This window comes from Salvelinus sp. IW2-2015, linkage group LG15, assembly GCF_002910315.2.
Source record: "Salvelinus sp. IW2-2015 linkage group LG15, ASM291031v2, whole genome shotgun sequence".
In the NCBI taxonomy this organism is placed as follows: domain Eukaryota; kingdom Metazoa; phylum Chordata; class Actinopteri; order Salmoniformes; family Salmonidae; genus Salvelinus; species Salvelinus sp. IW2-2015.
Genome location: NC_036855.1, coordinates 65032964 through 65047428, shown reverse-complemented (window position 1 = coordinate 65047428; position 14465 = coordinate 65032964). Strand labels below are relative to the sequence as shown.

Genomic DNA, 14465 nt, shown 5'->3' with positions numbered 1-14465 from the left:
GCTTCCCACTGGCCACAGATAATTCAACATCTATTCCACGTTGGTTCAACATAATTTCATTGAAATGACGTGGAAACAACGTTGATTCAACCAGTGTGTGCCCAGCGGGTTGCTATCTCTATCTATGAAAGCTGTGGTTGAGTCATTTTTCTGGCTTCTAAGGAGCGATACTGAATAATATTTGGACGATGTCGTCTCCAGTGAATCTCCCACCATCTGTAGAAAGAGGTTTGTATGGGCAGTAAGATGTTCTGTTAATCTAGCTTTCAGAGACAGACACGTTTACAATACAATATGTCAAATGTAGTATTCAAATGGAAAGCAAATCTATGCAGCAGCATTGTTAATGCATTTGAATAAAACCACAACTGTTAACCACCTGCCACACCTACACTTCTGCATGAACCTGGTCTTTTGTGTCACAATTCAACTGAATAACCTGTGACTACATTTTAATGTTTGCCGTTAAAGTAACATTTACTCTATTTTCACTCTGTTTTATAACACAGCTGATAGCTCTCTCAGAGAAAAAGTTCACTCACTGAGGCTGCCCCGGCTACAGTGTACCGGTGTCTGTGTCTGTATCACAGAATGGCTGAAATGGCTTGAATACCGCTACGCTGCCAGCTAATAACTTGACAGGCTTTAGTGCAGAATACATTTGTGTAATTACCTTGGGCTGAAACAGTTGCCTAATTGATCAACACCCTGGTACCTGGGCGTTGGGTTCCACAGGAGTTAAGCAATGCTTTCAGAGCCCCTCAGAGGAGGGGTGGAGGGAGAGTCCCGAGYGGAGGGCAGGCTGAGCTCTGGCTCCCTGGCTYTGTTTTCTAGKCACAGTGCCATCCATCCACAAACTAACTCACAGAGCACCTGGCCCCTGCCTGCTGCCTTTATCCTCCCYCGGCCCTCAGCCTCCGAACGGTGACCTTGTCTGCCTGGAGGAAGATGTTCATCCCCCTGAGCAGCAATATAGCAATACACATCCCTGGCTCCCTAGCTATACAGAGACAAACAGATCAAATCCGCTCCCCAGTTCATCCTCACCTTTATTTCAAGGCCAARACAAACGAGSGTTGTCACTAGGTACCRTACAGCAACGTCAAACTCTGGGAATAAGGACATTATCTTCCTGAGAAATACTGACGGGCACAAAATCCACAATGATTTCTCAGAGGGTCCCCAGCAGTGAACCAAAATAATGTTTTCATTTCTCAATTGGTCAGTTCGATAACTAATACCTTACCTGGCAGCTAAAACTACAGACAAAGGAAACCTGTACAGGTACAATACACTCTTAGAAAAAAGGGTTCCAAAAGTGTTCTTCAGCTGTCCCCATAGGATAACCCTTTTTGGTTGCATGTAAAACCCTTTGGGGTTCCATGTAGAACCCTCTGTGGAAATGGTTGTAAATGGAACCCAAAATGGTTATACTTGGAACTAAAATGGTTCTACCTGGAAYCAAAAAGGGTTCTTCAAAGGGTTATCCTATGAGGAAAGCCAAAGAACCCTTTTAGGTTCAAAATAGCACATTTTTTTCTAAGAGTTTAGGTACTGTTCTTATGGAAGGTTCTTTAGATAAAGCCTAGTGCAAAGGCAAGAAAGCAATTTCYGGTACTTTCTTTAAAAAGTATTGTTTTAAAGCTCTGCATTACTCTGCAGGCAAGCACAAACAATCCACAGTTTGTGTCGGGTTGGTCTTGAATCTTACCTCAGTTCTAGCCAGTGCTTGACCTGGGCAGGGGCTCACCTCAAATGTYCTACTGCTTGAGCTCCTGTTCCTCTTATAGAATATGAGCTCAAAAGTATTGTGGAGCTCTTGCATATAAATATAAACATTACCGGCAACCAAAATGAGTACCGGCACCTRTTTCATTCCAAGTCAAGTACTGGTTCTAGCAGGAAWTACATTAATAAGATGTGTTCTCTTGGTTGACAGACTGAGCTGAAGTATCCAGTAATGTAGCCATAAAAACTCATCCCTCATGAAGTACATTATTAATTTTAGAGATGTATTGATAATTTGGTGTTGTATTAGGGCAACAGGGAGTAAAGAGATTTCCTGTGTCCCGGAAACTCACTGCTATGAACATTTTATTATTCCAATTACTAGATTGCCTTCATATTGAATTTGATCTTAACTGCATTGCCTGGTTAAAATACACTGAGTATACCAAACATTAGGAACACCTTCATAATATTGAGTTTCATCACCCCTTTTTGCACTGAGAACAGCCTCAATTCATCGGGGCATGGACTCTAGAAGGTGTCGAAAGCGTTCCACAGGGATAATGACCCATGTTGACTCCAATGCTTCCCACAGTTGTGTCAAGTTAGCTGAGTGTCCTTTGGGTGGTGGACCTTTCTTGATACACACAGGAAACTGTTGAGGGTGAAAAACCCAGCAGCATTGCAGTTCTTGACACAAACAGTTGCGCGTGGCACCTACTATCATACCACATTCAAAGGCATTTAAATATTTTGTCTTGCCCATTCACCCTCTGAATGGCACACATACACAATCCATGTGTCAATTGTCTCAAGGCTTAAAAATCCTTCTTTAACCTGTCTCCTCCCCTTCATCTATACTGATTGAAGTGGATTTAACAAGTGACATCAATAAGGGATCATAGGTTTCACCTGGATTGACATGGTCAGTCTATGTCATGGAAAGAGCAGTTGTTCTTAATGTTTTGTATACTCAGTGTAGGTATCTCTGATTTCCCAAATCAATGTGTTTCCACTGCCTCCTTCATTCTGCAGTCTGAGTCACGTATCTCTACATGTGCATCTCTGCATGTTCAGAGAACAGTCTGGAGGTGGTCTCTCTTTTTTTCTCTCTCTCTCTCTCTCTCTCCCTCTCTCTCTCTCTCTCGCATCTCCCTCTGCCTCTCTTGTTCTCTTTCTCATTTCTCTGTGCCTCTCTTTTTCGCTCTCTATCTGCCTCTCTCTCTCTCTCCACATCCACCCCCCTCTCTCCCTGTTCCTCTCTCTCTGCTTCTCTTCTCTCTCTGCTTCTCTTCTCTCTCTATCTCTCTCATGCCCAACAAAGAGCACATTTGCAGACTCTCCCCCACACTCGTCTGAATCCTCTCTGCTTCCTCCCAGCTATTCTTCCCACGGTAGCAACTCACATTACACCATTCTTCACTTTAATGCACTTTAATAGCATTAATATCTCCTTTTGCTTCTTGAGCTGCACCCCCTACATCTTAAGAAAGCTGCTTAAAAGCAATTGACAAGGGTAGTCTACCACAACAGATAGGGGGAGTGGGAAGACAACCATAATGATTCAGCTGTTTTAATGCATTATCATTCTCTCCCTGCATGGAGCACTCTGTAAACAGGCACTAGAATATGTAGAAAAACAACATGAGTCAGATGTCACCTTCTAAGCCATCCCAAGTTTCACCAGAAGTGACAGTGAAGGTTGAGTCGGTCTAAAATGACAGGGGGCTCTAGCATAAAGATACGGCTCTACTATAAAACATCCAAACCAACGAGTGTGGGTGCCTCTGGTTTTGGAGGAGGAAAGAGAATCCTCCCTCTGCATTATTCAATGGATCTCCTCCTCTAAATAACAGCGGCTGAGGATTGTTTGACATCCCAAATGAATAATTAAGGGTGACCTTTTGTTCCCATTAGAGGTGATGGACCAATATCACATTCATCCACTTCCTGTTTAAGGCTCACGCTGCCATCAAATGGCACTCTATTCCCTTTATAGTGCACTTCCTTTGACCAGGGCTATGGTAAAAAGTAGTGCACTATATAGCAAATAGGGTGCCATTTGGTACACATATCTGATCTAAAGCTAAATGTGAAGCTATTCCTATAGGATTGACTAGAAATGAATAGTCATTGATGACTAAGAGCCTGAAATGTAGCTACCAAACCATAAGTCACCTCTAATGATGGTAGTATAAATTGCATTGTAGGCATGTTGATTTCAGGAGAATGTAAATAAACATTTTGCAGAGGGAGAAAAGCGCATTCCATTTATATTTTCTCAGCAATATTATTAACCCATTGGATTATTTGGTTGTCAAGCTGTAGTCTAATTCACAAGTCAAGCTTTCCTTAATAAAATGTTACTGCAGTGAGCTAAATCAGGGTTTCTTGGTAGTCTTAAACAAATCTACTTTGAAACAGAAGTATACACCACACACACATGGTTATGGGCTTAAAAAAAGAAGACACATGTACCATGTCAGATAGTGAGTTGAAAGTTATTCAATTTTGAGTTTGCATCCCAATATTACACTTTATATACATCACAGAAGACTAAAATATAACAAAACCGTTTGACATAGAAACACCAGATTTCTGGCTTAAAAACTATAATAATGTTAATTAATTATGAAATGATGAAAAATATGAATACCATTCCACCCATGAGGCCACTAGAGGGCGCTTTGGTCATTCGACTGCAGGATCTAGCCAGTAAACTCAACTGGTGTCTCTGATTTTCCAGCTCCAAACCAGTTGACAAGGCCATGGGTGTTGCCTGGTGATGCTGCGCTGTCTGGAGTGCGAAGATTCCTGGCATTGAAAGAGGCTCAGTGTTCAAGGGAGCACATATTTATAGCCGGGTGAGGAAAATTCATTGTAATCAGAGTGCAGATCATGCTCTTATTCCTTCACGGAACAGATATGTCGGAATGAAAAGAGCAGGCTTCTTTTCTCTCTCTCTCCCGCTCTGCTCTCTAGCGGCCTGCCAAATGGAAATGGCGAGAAGGTTAGCTCTTTGAAGCCACTGGTGTGTTTGTCGTCATGCGCTCCTGCTCCGCCTTGGATCTCAGGTGGTTCTTCTTTAAAAAGAGAGAATCTTGTAATGTCGCACAAGCCACTGCCTACGCACTGAATCACTGTCCTTAATCAGACTCAAGAGTGATCCAAACCCCCCCCCCCAGGCCAGGGTCACCTAGCTACACAGTACCATGGGTTCAATACATCCCCATGTAGTAACTGATAATCTATAAGGATCTACGTATAAAAACATGTTTTTGGAACACTTCACATGTGATCACATGTTAACACGTGTAGTTTCATGTTATCACATGTTGCTTTACATTTTGTCACATGTTATCACATTAACTTCACGTAAGATCACGTGATCACATGAAGAAAAAGAATGTGGAACACAAACAGCTGCTTTTATTACGTTTCCACTGGATATACGGATCATCAGATCATGATATTTTGCTCTTTTACTCCGAGGCTTGGTGATTATCGAGGCCGGGAGTGTTGGAAATATTTTTTAAATACAATTTGCTTACCACCCCAATAGGTCCACAGATGACGCAATCGCAATCACACTGCACACTGCCCCAACCCATCTGGACAAGAGGAATACCTATGTAAGAATGCTGTTCATCGACTACAGCTCAGCATTTAACACCATAGTACCCTCCAAACTCGTCATCAAGCTCGAGACCCTGGGTCTCGACCCCACCCTGTGCAACTGGGTCCTGGACTTCCTGACGGGCCGCCCCCAGGTGGTGAGGGTAGGAAACAACATCTCCACCCCACTGATCCTCAACACTGGGGCCCACAAGGGTGCGTTCTCAGCCCTCTCCTGTACTCCCTGTTCACCCATGACTGCGTGGCCATGCATGCCTCCAACCTCAATCATCAAGTTTGCAGACGACACTACAGTGGTAGGCTTGATTACCAACAACGACGAGACGGCCTACAGGGAGGAGGTGAGGGCCCTCGGAGTGTGGTCAGGAAAATAACCTCTCACTCAACGTCAACAAAACAAAGGAGATGATCGTGGACTTCAGGAAACAGCAGAGGGAGCACCCCCCTATCCACATCAACGGGACAGTAGTGGAGAAGGTGGACAGTTTTAAGTTCCTCGGCATACACATCACGGACAAACTGAAATGGTCCACCCACACAGACAGCGTGGTGAAGAAGGCGCAGGAGGCTTCAGGAGGCTGAAGAAATTTGGTTTGTCACCGTAAACACTCACAAACTTTTACAGATGCACAATCGAGAGCATCCTGTCAGGCTGTATTACAGCCTGGTAAGGCAACTGCTCCACCCACAACAGTAAGGCTCTCCAGAGGGTAGTGCACAACGCATCACCGGGGGCAAACTACCTACCCTCCAGGACACCTACATCACCCGATGTCACAGGAAGGCCAAAAAGATCCTCAAGGACAACAACCACCCGAGCCACTGCCTGTTCACCCCGCTATCATCCAGAAGGCGAGGTCAGTACAGGTTTATCAAAGCTGGGACCGAGAGACTGAAAAACAGCTTCTATCTCAAGGCCATCAGACTGTTAAACAGCCATCACTAACATTGAGTGGCTGCTGCCAACATACAGACTCAAATTTCTAGCCACTTTAATAATTAATAATTGGATGTAATAAATGTATCACTAGTCACTTTAAACAATGCCACTTTATACAATGTTTACATACCCTACATTACTTATCTCATATGCATATACTGTACTCTATACCATGTACTGCATTCTACTGCATCTTGCCTATGCCGCACGGCCATCGCTCATCCATATATTTATATGTACATATTCTTATTCGTCCCTTTACACTTGTGTGTATAAGGTAGTTGTTGTGAAATTGTTAGATTACTTGTTAGATATTACTGCACTGTCGGAACTAGAAGCACAAGCATTTCGCTACACTCGCATTAACATCTGCTAACCATGTGTATGTGACCAATAACATTTGATTTAATTTGATGTGTGAAGTGAAAAAAATCACTGAGAAGCTCAGCTTATTACTGGTGGAAGTAGTGAGTTAAGACAATCAGACATTGCCTAATGGGCACTTTCTTATATTTACACGCAGCAGGTTAGGTAGGCCTACTTCTATGCGTGCTCAGGCGCTCCTGAGAAACCAGACTCATGCTCATTGCTCATGGAGCATTTCAAACAAAAGACAATGAAAAGATTGACAAAACTTGTAATGGTTATGAAATAAACCAAAACTTGTTTATCATAAGTGTAGCAGGTTATGAACACTGCAAACAACATTTCCATTCCGAGAATGAGAATGGTAAATGACTGTACTGTAATTAATACATGCATTAACAGAAATTAATGTAACCAAATGACGGGGGGATTAACGGTACATTTACTAGGCCTACTGGTGACATATGTAATGGGGAATTTATTTTAAAAATAAGCAGTCAAAGGGCAAACAATTCACAGAATGAAACAATGAATGCGCAAGAATTGATGAGAGACATCTGAGTGCATTCTGGAGAGCTGAGTGTGTGCATTCTGAAGATAGACATGACATATCTTCGCTGCACACCCCTCCCCTTCTTCTTTTGGCAACATATTAAATTATACTCAAGACACATTATCTTCACGCATATTTTAGATGCTTTTCACTGACAGCCGCAACTCAATCAGCTCGACATTATTGCAACACGTGCTGCCTAAATTGTGGCCTTCCCAAATAGGCATGACCTACACAGCTATGTTTTTAAAGAAGCTAATGATCCTCTGTGGCTAAGTTATGCTAAGTCATGCTATCTGGGGAAGTATTTTGAATGTTTTTATTTAGACAATTAATTATATAATTTTGGCAAAACATCCATTTACTTTAAGGGAAGMCAGCATCCTAACAGTGCACTGTGGACCCGCCAACTTACCTTTCCAATTCGCAAGAGGGTGAAACCAGAGATCTATATATAATGACGAGATGCTCATCTCTCTGACCTAACAACGGGAGTCATTGTCCCAAAGGCGGGAAGGCAGGCAACAAGCTTAGGTCTGCTTATTATGCCCATAGAAATGCATTAGGCCTATTCAGGCCTGATTTTGGAGATTGTCAGCCCTCTCGCTTCGCCTCTTCCTCTCTGCTGAAACTCTCTGACCGACGAAAGCATCTGAGTGAGCAAAACAGCGCCCCTCTGTCTTACTATATTTAGCCCATATATCTGATGCTGTCTGGACAGAAATGGTATGACATTCCATACTCTTTTGGTCCAGACAGGATCAGATACTATACATAGTCTAGACATATTGAGACAGGGGGGCTCTGTTTCGCTCACTCAGATGCTTTATCTGAGATTGATGCATCTTTCTGTCAATGTGTCTCGGTCAAATAAATCAATATTTAAATATATTATTTGGATGGGCAAGGAGGTATGGTAGGGGGCCCGCCCATAACGCCGGCCCTGCACACAAGTACACTCACTCTCACACCGGCAGTAACGCATCCCTAGCTTCCAGCTGGGCTTGGACTGCACTCTTCATCCGTTCCGAGGAGCCGTTGGTCACTGCAGAGCCATCTGGAGTGCTATGTCCCAGCTCCACTGGGCCTCTGCCAGCCTCAGTATGAGCACAGCATCTTCAAGCACATTTTGTATGCGTCAAAGCTCTGCTGTGTCCAATGACCCTGGCCGCTGACAGAAGCCATTACATTCAGTCACATGGACACCACCTCAAAGGGGGCCTTATTCTCTAGTTGGACAGCACCTGCATTCTCTGGCACCAATTGAAAAGGGGATGGGGGCCATTTCAACATGATTGACATACTAATTTCCTCTTACAAAAAAACTAAGTTGCACAATACTGCACAAATATTGCACATAATGTTTCTATAATCAGCAAATGTACAGAGTGGCTTCACAGAGGCCTACATCTTGATGCCCAAGAGGACCCCAATGACGGCAGAAAGCTGAGGTCCTCAAAAAGCCATTGAATACACTGTGTCTATCAGGGATCAGTAAGAGCTGGAGTAGCCTAACAGATCATTATAATCATTTATTCCATTGATCTGTAAATTACATCTTCCACAACGTGTCATACCCATGCTTATAGAGTCGGTCACTTTTTCAGAGCTAGAAAACACAGCAATCTCGTGTGTTCTTTTCACCAAGATCTTTCTATTTTGTTCAGCAGAGCACCTAGCAGTAGATTTGTAGGGGAAAACATGAACTGGCCAAAGAACGGATCACTGACCTTCGTCATCAATTACCAAGAGCTTCTTTTTTTGGCACAAAACGTAACATGTTTTTGGAAGCAAGGAGGGGAGAACAAATGGWACCCGGTATGCTGAACTCACTCACTCTTTGTCATAAAGTATAAAGTGATGTAGGCCTATTTAAGGGTTTGCAGTTTGCRCTGCAGTTAATACTGACACCTGATCCTTGCGACCATCACCTTTATAATCCGACACACCCTCTGGGCCAGCTCCATAGGGCATCTCTGAGCCACATATACTGTAGGTCAGATACAAACTGCAATAGTAAATGAAGCCTACACAAAACKTTCTATAMGTCATCCACGTCTGTTATCCACACAGGCACTTTAACCTACACAAATCCACAATATAAAGCTGATCCTCTCAACTCTATTGTCCCTTGGATCCTGTAACACAGGCGCATAACCACACCTTGCTGTCACTCACATTCTTGTCTTTTCCATGCATGCAGCAGGTGCTGTTGGAGATTTGCTCGTGTTTGTTTTTAATTACAGTTTTTAGTTATTGTACCTTCTTACATTAAAAACGGTGGGGAGTGTATTTATTCTCAGATTTCTGTCTGCCTCAGCGCATCTGGTAATAATGAGAAATTGAACAGAATCATGGTTCATTTGAAAGTGGAGTTAAACACAGACATCAATGTAATATATGCCATTTCCCATCTCACAAAACAAGGTGAAAATAATATTTCAAACCTAATAAGAATGCTCTGTCATTCATCACAGAAAATATTTGCAGTCAGTCTACCTAGCCCGCTCTAAAATGAGACTTGTGAATCGCAGTATGAATAATGGGATACTTTCCCTATGTACTCAGTGTATAATTAGGATGAACACAATTTGAGTTCATTCACTGACCACTTAAATTGAATAATGCATGCTTGATATGGCAGTCTGCAAGGAGCAACTAGGCATGACTCCAAATGAGGGAAAGACAGTGGCAGCATTCATTATGTTCAAACTTTGGGAGAGGAGAACCGGGGCAAAGAGGAGCAGAAGAATACTATCTGCTTGACTAATGCCAATAATGGCAAGGTACAATATCAATATGTGGTGCTGTATGATGGATACCAGAGGAGAGAGCATGATAATTTCTTTAACAAACCCATCTATCCACTGTAACTAGGCTATTGGTATTATGTCACCTCTAAAATGTGCTGATGAAACCTATAGGTTATTGCAATCCACTGTTTGATTCCTATGAGCAAAGGTAAGACCACAGAAATGTGTAGGAAAACGTTTCTCGCACAAAAGTAGGCTAGGACATAGGCTTACTGTACAAAAACAATTGTATCAACAATATATATATATATAATATATATATATATATATACAGTTGCCCAATTGTCACCTGTGGAGACGGTCATCACTAGTTAACACAGCCACAAAGTCCTGAACCCCCCTATTTCTACAATGTATATTCTTTAAACCTAACCCTAACCTTAACCATACTGCTAACCTTATACCTAACCCTAACCTTAAATTAAGACCAAAAAGCACATTTTGGTTTTCTTGAATTTTTACGATATTGCCAATTTTGACTTTGTGGCTAAGGTATCTAGTGGAAACCGTATAAGACAGTGAGACAATAAACAAATCAAGCAAATATATGCTAATGCAGCTGTTATAGTTCAATAAAAACGAAATAGGCTCAATGTATCAATGTAGCCTATCAATATAATGTGTAACGAGGTTCTGTATAGACAAAAAAAATCCATGTACAAGAACACAAAAACTTAACTGGCTAAATACAGGTGAGATGTCAACCCAGCCTACTATTCGATTGAAGACAGTTGGCCTAGTTATGTTTTATAACGTAACTCACATGACAAAAATAGTATCTAGATACGTATGGGAATAGATTTACCTTAGCGAAAGCACCTGATATCATAAAGCTGACAAGACAGGGCGGAAAGTGTGGGCTCGTGTACTGATTCTCCTCACTCGTAGATCAGCCAAGTCCTATCTTCAGCACCACGGAAAAGGCGTCCGCCTATTTCTTAAATAATAGGCTTTTCCGACTAAACAAACCCGAGACAAATGTTAGCCTACTGTCTCTACAAGTTAGATGTCTCGTGGTCGAGTCCTGGTTGCAATAGACCTGGTTAGAGCTTCGTCGAGTAGAACTAATGTGAAAAGATGAAGCGATGGACGTTTCGCCAATCAGACAGCAGCAGTATTGCGCTCCATTCTTGTGTCTTACGCTTGAGTTTTGCATCCCGGGAAGTCTCCAAGGAGAGGTACCTCTGCAATAATAGTAATGTCGTTGAAAAACTGACGAATAAACAACATTACATCTTGTATTTTCAATGCAAAATGTTTTTTCATCTTTTGGATTTGAAGCGAGACAAAATATGAAAATAACTACAGTAGCATACAGTCACCGAACCAGCCCTTATTATAGAATAAACTCAGTAACTGGGAGCGGTTGTTTCCAGTTTACCTGAACATGAGTCGATGCCTCCAATGCCAGGGAATCACTGTATAGAATCCAATTTTATCTGTCTAGCGCGAAGCCGCTATAACTGTCAGGTGTCCGCTCATGCTCTTAACCGCAGGTCTCGTGCGAAGTGAAATAATGCCGGGTACCACGCGACAGAGACAGTTGCGACAGAATAGGTAGGAAGTAAAACAATTGTTTTAATATGGTGCTTGCACTGTATGTTTAGGACTACGCACTGTAATCGTTTTTTAAATTACAATGTATATTTAATTAGAGCGAAAAACCCAAGTGATATGCTATGTTTCCTGAATTGAGACATTTTTCCATTCCCAAGGAAATTTGACAATCTACATAATTGTAGAAGGGAAATCAGTCTGGAATGGATAGAGACATGCCGCACTCTACTGTAGCGTAACTCACATATAGTTCAATAGAGAAAGTGGTAATACAAGCCATAAGGGAAGTTGTATGGTTCTGAATGGAGACTTTGGCCCCACACCAAAAAGTGTATCAGCCCAGCCAGCTTTGCTGAAAATGTGATTATGTTGTCTCTAGGTGTCCATCATAGCCCTCATCCCAGACAGGCACAATACAAATGGTTTCAGCTATCAGGGGGACAGATGAGCTGACGTTTATTGATACATTGCCCTCCACGAATGATGTGATGTGAGAAGGGCACACTCAGGACAATAACATTTTCTCTTATAATGTCCTATGCATCAATGGACGGCTTCCTGCCTGCTCATCTCATCTGCAAGGTAGTATGTGTGTGTGTGTGTGTGTGTGGTTGTGTGTGTGTGTTGTTGGTGTGTGTGTGTGTGTGGTGTTGTGTGTGCTGTGTGGTGTGGTGTGTTGTGTGTGTGTGTGTGTTGTTGGTGGTTGTGGTGTGTGGTGTGTGTGTGTGTGTGTGTGAAGAGAGAGAGAAAGAGGATACTTTTTAAAGAAATATTACAAATGCTGTATGACACGGAATGCATATACTGTATATACTGTACAGTAACCTTGCTTTACCTTAACTCATGCATATACAATAACTTACTCTGTATTCAGCAGCATGCCTGGGATGGATTCAAGACTCAAGGGCCCCCATGTATGGTCCTGTCAGTGGGGTGTGATCAAAGTGTAGGCCTTCATCTGTAACCCCCACCATGGAGCCCATGTAGAACAATTGAGTACCCACATCCATACCCACACATGCAGTCAGAGCCGGCACTAGCCCTTTGGGGGCCCTAAGCTAAATTTTGTTGCCCCCCCCCCCTCCCCCAGTTGCCTTTCCCTATCTTGGGACATCCACAATAGACAGTCCAGCTCACCCTCTATTTAAAAAGTGCACATGGCATGGCCCATGAGCTAGGAGAGCTAGTAGAACTTGCACAGTACTGTATGCAGAGCATGCTCTYCGTTCTCAAACCAAAGACATTTGTACCTTCATTCTCTCAAAGGAACACACTGACAGAGAAAAAAAGGTTTAATCAAAAAATGGAAAGGAAAGCCTTGCAGGGTGAAAATCAAAAGCCACTGGATCTACATAATTCATTTCCAGGCTACTTCATGAAGCTCGGCTGGCAGAAGGAGGTTTTCTACCTGTTTTTAGTACAGCTTCCAGAATGTAAACAATCCTGATAGTGTGGGCACTAGCTAAAGGGGGAAACCATCCTTATTAATAAGACCTTCACAGGCAGTATGGTTTGCAGTGTTGCCTGCCAAAAGAAACAGGCACCTGATTAATCATTAATCCGCACACTAGAGAAACATTTAAATATTCTGTTTTTTCACAGCAAAGTATCACAATATCTGTCATCTAGTATAGCTAAATACATCTAGTATGACTATTGTGTGTCATTGAATCAGATGAAATCCAATCAAAATTATTTTCCTTGAATGAGCCAGGAAGTGAGAATGAGTAAAATAAACACCACTTTATAATTTCATTGTTCATGTATCCAGTACGTTGTCTAAAGGAAAACTATATCAAGGCTGAATCTCAGGGTGTGGTAGAAACCATAGAGATTGTCAATAGAGCTGAGATCTTCATCCTTACAAGAGCAGCACACCCCCCTCTGCTGGTTCAAGACAGCAAGCAAACTCACACAGCTTTGTTGGCAGATTCCACAGTTTATTATGCCCAAGAAATGTGATCCAAAGCCATTGTTTTGGCCAAACTAACAGTCTACTCTAAACATGCGCCATTCTAGTCCACTGTACCACAAAGCCCATTTTGTGTGTGTGGTGTGTGTTGTGGTGTGTGTGTGTGTGTGTGTGTGTGGGGTGGCTGTGTGTGTGTGTGTGTGTGTGTTGTGTGTGTGTTGTGTGTGTGTGTGTGTGTGTGTGGTGTGTGTGTGTGTGTTGTGTGTGTGTGTGTGTGTGTGTGTGTGTGGTTGTGGTGTGTGGTGTGATCACAAAGGAGACTACGAATCGCCTACTGGGGATATCAGCAGCACATATCAGCACACTAATGATAATACCAATAATGGCCACTTTTTTCACAATTCAATGAGTCAGATTAAGAATACATGATGAAGCAGATTGATCTGTGTTCTAACATTGTTCAAACGACAAGAAGTTCTCTCAATTTATTCAAAGTCCATAGGATCATTGCAACACTCAGTGGAGAGTCCTTGTCTGCTTTAGTCGGTGTTATGAACATGCAGTCGTGCTGGTCAAGCTTGATTCTGATGGATGCCGGCATTACTGTAGGAGCCTTGACACAATCCCTGACCAAGAACAGATAAGACCTTTATGGTCGTTATACAATACCTCCTCTCTGTCATCACTCCTCCTACTGAGGCGTCTGGTATCAGTCAAAATCAATACTTAGGTCTAGGAGAGGTTGGGGGGGGGGGCTTTTTAAATGAGATGCCACTGCCAAATACAATACAGGTTACAATAACATGGCTGCAAATATATACATTTCCTAACCTTAACTATAAGTGTTCAAATAGTTTGTTAATTTGAGAGAGATACTGACGTGAGCAGCAAGTTGGGTTGTCATAAGTTACTCTACTATACTATTACGTACTTTATCTCTACTGACTCTACTTGTTACTG

At 42.4% G+C, this 14465-nt stretch overlaps 1 protein-coding gene across 1 annotated transcript in view; it reads right to left on the bottom strand.

The window, feature by feature from the left end:
* The window catches only part of LOC111973782 (carbohydrate sulfotransferase 8), a 242116-nt gene extending 230624 nt beyond the window's left edge, over positions 1–11492 (bottom strand). The window contains exon 1 of the mRNA XM_024001193.2: positions 10842–11492. The gene's annotated coding sequence lies outside the window, so the exon portion shown is untranslated. The remainder of the gene's footprint in view (positions 1–10841) is intronic.
* Between the last annotated feature and the right edge of the window lie 2973 nt (positions 11493–14465).